This window comes from Macaca mulatta, chromosome 1 (assembly GCF_049350105.2).
Source record: "Macaca mulatta isolate MMU2019108-1 chromosome 1, T2T-MMU8v2.0, whole genome shotgun sequence".
NCBI lineage: Eukaryota > Metazoa > Chordata > Mammalia > Primates > Cercopithecidae > Macaca > Macaca mulatta.
The window spans coordinates 110,038,399-110,043,771 of record NC_133406.1 but is presented as its reverse complement, the minus strand read 5'-3'; positions in this window follow the sequence as shown (position 1 = coordinate 110,043,771).

Here is a 5,373-nt window from a genome sequence, read left to right as displayed (position 1 = left end):
GCTGTGTGTCTTGCCAATTCTTGGGATGACGTCGTTCCAGGAGGGAGGCATTGGGATTCAGGTAAGGGGACAGCTCTCTGGGATCCTCCCCCACTCAGGTTCCCCTCAGCTGCCTACCCCTACTCCATGGACCTGTCACTCTCACCTTTGACTATAGGTTGGATCCCAGTCCCGTGGTCACCTGGCTCACCTGCTGTTGAGGCAGCCTCTGGTCAAACTTCCCAGACCTTGAGAGCCTAACTGCCAATCTTTGTAGTTCATGTTCAGGAAGGCTGGTGCTACAGTGGAAGGGGTGGAAGTTAGATGTACTGGTAGACAGGATGGGAGCATTGATGGGGTATCTTTCTTGTGTTGGTGTGTCCAGGACAGAGCAGGCATGTAGCAGCAGATGAGAGAGAAACGTGTGTGTGTGTGTGACAGGAACAGGGAGGGAGCTGGACTAAGGATTGGTGGAGGCAGGACCCCTTATTCCTGTCCCTCTGTTACTCTTCTTAGCTCCAGGTGCTTTGATTAGCATCTGGAGGCCAGGAACTGTGTAAAGTGGCTATTTCCTAAGGACAAAGGCATCTCCCTGTCCCATTCTGTCCAAGGGAGTAGGTGAGGTCACCCCTCTCCTCTGTCTCTTGGAACACCACTGGCCTTAACTGAGTGGTCTGAGGCTCTGTCAGCAGCACTGAGACTGGGCCCCATCAGGTCAGGGCGTCTGGGCCCTGTCTCCACCTTCCCTAACCCAAAGGCTTGCATTCCACCCAGAGCCACGGGGGAGCAGCTTCCCCACCACCCTCAGCCCTATCACTTCCAATCACCTGTCCAGTTCCTGCAATAACACAAGCTTCCCATGGCTCCTCAGGGCTAATCACATGGCTGTCTCATGTCCCTGGGTGCCAGTTCCACCCCACCCCCACCCCCATGATTCAATCTGTGTCTTATCACCCCTAGGCCTAGCCCGGTGGTGTGTCTGTCTCTTGTCCAGGCTGGTTAGTGCTAATGGAGGACTGACCCAGGGCTGCAGGCTGATCGGTGGGGGGATTAGGGTGTGTGTGTGGTTGGCCCCTAAGGGCCAAGTTCACGGGCCTTCCTCTCCTGCCGGGTATGGGTGGGGCTGGTGCCGCATCACCCCTATGAGGGAGGGCACTTAAAACAGGTGGAGCCATGGCCGGGCACGGTGGCTCAAGCCTGTAATCCCAGCACTTTGGGAGGCCGAGACGGGTGGATCACGAGGTCAGGAGATCGAGACCATCCTGGCTAACACGGTGAAACCCCGTCTCTACTAAAAAATACAAAAAAACTAGCCGGGCGAGGTGGCGGGCGCCTGTAGTCCCAGCTACTCGGGAGGCTGAGGCAGGAGAATGTTGTAAACCCGGGAGGCAGAGCTTGCAGTGAGCCAAGATCTGGCCACTGCACTCCAGCCTGGGCGACAGAGCGAGACTCCGTCTCAAAAAAAACAAAACAAAAAAAACAGGTGGAGCCATTGGGAGGAAAGGGCTTGGGAACATGGTGAGGGATGCAGAGTTGGGGGATCAGATCCAACAGGTGAGCCCAGGGACAGATGCAAAGGGAGAGACAGTGCAGAGAGAGACAGGGACAGGACGTACAGACATGGCCACATAGAGAGAGACTGCAGAGGGAGATGTAAAGACTGAGACATGCAGATAGAGAGAAAGATGGAGACAGACACACAGACATAGCCGGACACACATGGAGAGAGAGGGTGAGACCAATGCTGCAAACAGACACAGGTAGGGCAGTGGCTCAATCGAAGGAAGTCCAGGAGGACATCATGGACTCCCCAGGGGGCTTTCCACCTCACCTGCCCCCTCACCTCTGCCCTTTGAGCCTCTCTGCAGGGGCTAGGAGAGGATGGGACACCTAGACTTGGAGGCTCTGTGGGTAGAGACAGGAGGGGACCTGAGGTTTGGCCCATATAGAACAGGATTGGGGCATCACTAAAGAGCTGGTTTGGAGGTCAGGTAGCACCAGGCAGCTGCCAGGGCATGTGAACCATTTTCAAGGTTACCAGGCCTCAGGCATGAGGACATCAGAGGCTCTTAAACCGTAACCAGAGGTATCATTGGAAAAGCTGGGCAGGTGAGGTGAGGGATTCTGGGAATAAGGTTTGGACAGGGAAGGGAGAAGGAACTGGATATCTTTTTTTTTTTTTTTTTTTTTTTTTTTGAGACGGAGTCTTGCTCTGCCGCCCAGGCTGGAGTGCAGTGGCTGAATCTCAGCTCACTGCAAGCTCCGCCTCCCGGGTTCACGCCATTCTCCTGCCTCAGCCTCCCGAGTAGCTGGGACTACAGGCGCCCGCCACCTCGCCCGGCTAGTTTTTTGTATTTTTAAAGTAGAGATGGGGTTTCACCGTGTCAGCCAGGATGGTCTCGATCTCCTGACCTCGTGATCCGCCCGTCTCGGCCTCCCAAAGTGCTGGGATTACAGGCTTGAGCCACCGCGCCCGGCCCTGGAACTGGATATCTTTCATTGATCTGGGAGCAGGGGCTGGAGCCTGCCACTCCAATCCCTTCAGGTAGATCTGGACCTGGGGCTTTGTCTTGATTGGTGAGGAGGGGGCTTGTACCCATATTTCCCTCCCCCGAAAGCACCCCATTCTCTCCCCTTCACTGATGGACACAGAAGTGCACATTTGTGTCCTAGCTGGCCTACTCCCACACAGCCTAGACACACATGTGCAAACACAGACACATGCACACACATACACAGACACAGAGCCCCCCTCCCCAATCACTCATAGCTGTTGGATTCCACTGTCATTAACAGTGCCCCCCTCCACCCCGCTGTGGCCCTTGCCCCCTCCCTGTTAATTACCTCCTGGCTGTGCCAAGTCCATTAGCGGCCCCCACCCTGACATACCCCAGGGGCTGAGCACCAGCTGAGATGGATTGCTGCTGGGGGATCGATGGAATGGGGCCCCAAGGACCCCACTGGGGGCTGGGACCAGGACAACAACCTGAAGCTGTAAAGATTGGACATTTGGGTTCCCCCCAACCTGGCCCAGGCCCCTTCCTTTTCAGAGAGGGCTGTCTTGGTTGAAAGACAGAGGCTCAGAAAGGGTCGTGGGCACCTCAGGAACACCCAGCATTGAAGAAAGGAGCTGGAACTCTCCTGTCTAAGCAAGCCTCTGCCTGCTCCTCCGCATTTACTCTAGAAGGAAACACTCAGTGGTGCAGAGACCAGACGGGCTCCCCAGGAGCCTCCAGCACTGGGATGGGGTCTCTAAAGAACCCAGGGGTGCAAGCCACCCTCAACCCCTTCAGCCTTCCTCAGGAGCCTCTGCCTCCTTCCTGCCCTGCTCCCACAGGGGCTGGTTTCCTGACAGGAGAGCAGAGCATCTGTCCAGGCTTCCAGGAAAAGGACAGGCAGAGTGCTAGGACAGCCCTGGTGAAGAATGACCCAGCCTGTGCCCCCTTGGATCCCCAGGCCAAAGATAGAGCCTAGATAGAATTCCAGACGACAGAGGCCCTGGCCTTTCTAAGTACCAGCTGGAGAGAGCCTGTCTTGCCAAATTCCTGAAGCAGCATTGGACAAGCTGCCCAGCAGGGGTAGGGAAGGGGGATTCTTCTGGTAGGAGCCAGGACCCAGGAATCCAGACCTTCAGCCCGCTGCTTACTGAACTGCCAGGCGACTCAGGCACCCCTGGGATGCTGGGGAGTGAGGTGGCCCCGTTGCTCTAAACAGCAGTGCCCTCCCAGACTGTCTCTCTCTGTCTTCCACTCCCACCCCATTGCTGACGGGCTCCCGTGCTAAGATGGAAAGTTTGAGCAGCAGTGGCTCTAGAGTGGTGGGCAGGAGGGAGATCTGGAGGCAGGAAAGAGAGACAAGACAGGCCAGAGCTGCAGGAGGAGCCCACACGGGGGCAAGGAGGGGCGGAGAGGAGAGGCAACCCAGACCCATGCAGTGACTCAGCCCTGCATGTGCAGGGAACAGAGAAGAAGGCAGAGAGCCTGAGATACAGGACAGAACCCAAGAGCCACAGAAGCAGAACCTCAGAGGCCATGCGCTTTCCATGAGCCCTGCTTCTAGTCCAGTCCTGGGGAGGAGAGGCTTTTGAGCCCACCTCCCACTGAACTGGGCCCCCTTCCTCTTCTTAAAGGGCTATGTTTCCTGGTGGTTAAGCCTCTAGACTCTGGAATCTGGTTGTGCCATTTACTAGCTGTGTGACATTGGGCAAGTTACTCAACCTTTCTGTACTTTGGTCTCCTCCTCTGCAAAATGAGGATAATAATAGCAAGAACCTCGCAGGACTGTTATGAGGTTTAAACAAGTCTCATGTGGAAAGCTTTCCCTGTAGGGCCTGGCCTTAGTAGCTGCTATGTAAAAACACTCTTTCCCCTCCTTCCTTCCCTCCCTATTCTTCCTCCTCCTCTCTATCCTGCCAGCCCAGGCCCTAGCCCTGGTATGTGGGCGGTGAGGCAGGTTGTATGTTTTGAAGGGATAGTGCTTGCAGAAGAGAAGCTCTTACTCCCTGATCCCAACCACTCCCTCTAGCTGCAGGAGACTTGCCAGTCCCCTGCTGCAGAGAGTGTGAGGTGAGGAAGGGGCTTCTCCCTCCCTCCGACACCCTGTGGGCTCCGGGTCCCTGCACTGATCCAGAAGGCCCTGATGCAGGAAAAGCCTCCAGCCTCCCCTGCCCCGTGTCCCTCATTTACTCTTCTCCTACTCCCTGATTTTCCCTAGTGAGAGTTTCTCTCTCAGCTCACCGCCTCTGGGCAGCCCTCAGGGATTGGACAGGGATCTTTGTACCCTTGAAGGGTGCTTCTGAGGGCACAAATCCTCATAGACCCTGAGACAGGTCTCCAAGAGTATGGACCTGGGAGCGGGAAACATGCGTCCAAAGCTTTGTATCCCTTATGCCTGTGGCTTCCCGTTCCTGAGTGCCGGGAAGTCCTTCCTTACAGTCTACCCTCCTGCTTCCCACCTGGATCTGAAGGGGTTACTCGGCTCCAGGCCCGCCCACGGCAGGTCCCAGCTGCCTGGGGCCTGTGGTCAGAGCTAATGCAGGCGAGAGTTGGAGGACAAGAGGGGATAAAGTTATTAGCGTCTTCATCTTTGAGGAATATCGATCGCCAGGTCTCCAGGCTCACTTGGTCTTATAACGGGGCTCACGGGGGTGTTGGGAGGGGCTCAGAAAACTCTCACAAAGCCCCTTACCCATATCCTGGGGTGGGCACTAGGCTACCAATGTCTGCTGAAAGGAAGACAGGCAGAGACACAGTTTGGGAGGCGAGTGGCCTGGGAGGCAGGAGTGAGGCAGGGCTGAGAGGGGAGTCAGGGCTTGGCGCCCTGGGCAAGGAGCAGACTGAAATGGGCTTGATTTCAGTTTACTACACTTTACTTTAAGGTTGAGTGTGTGTGTGT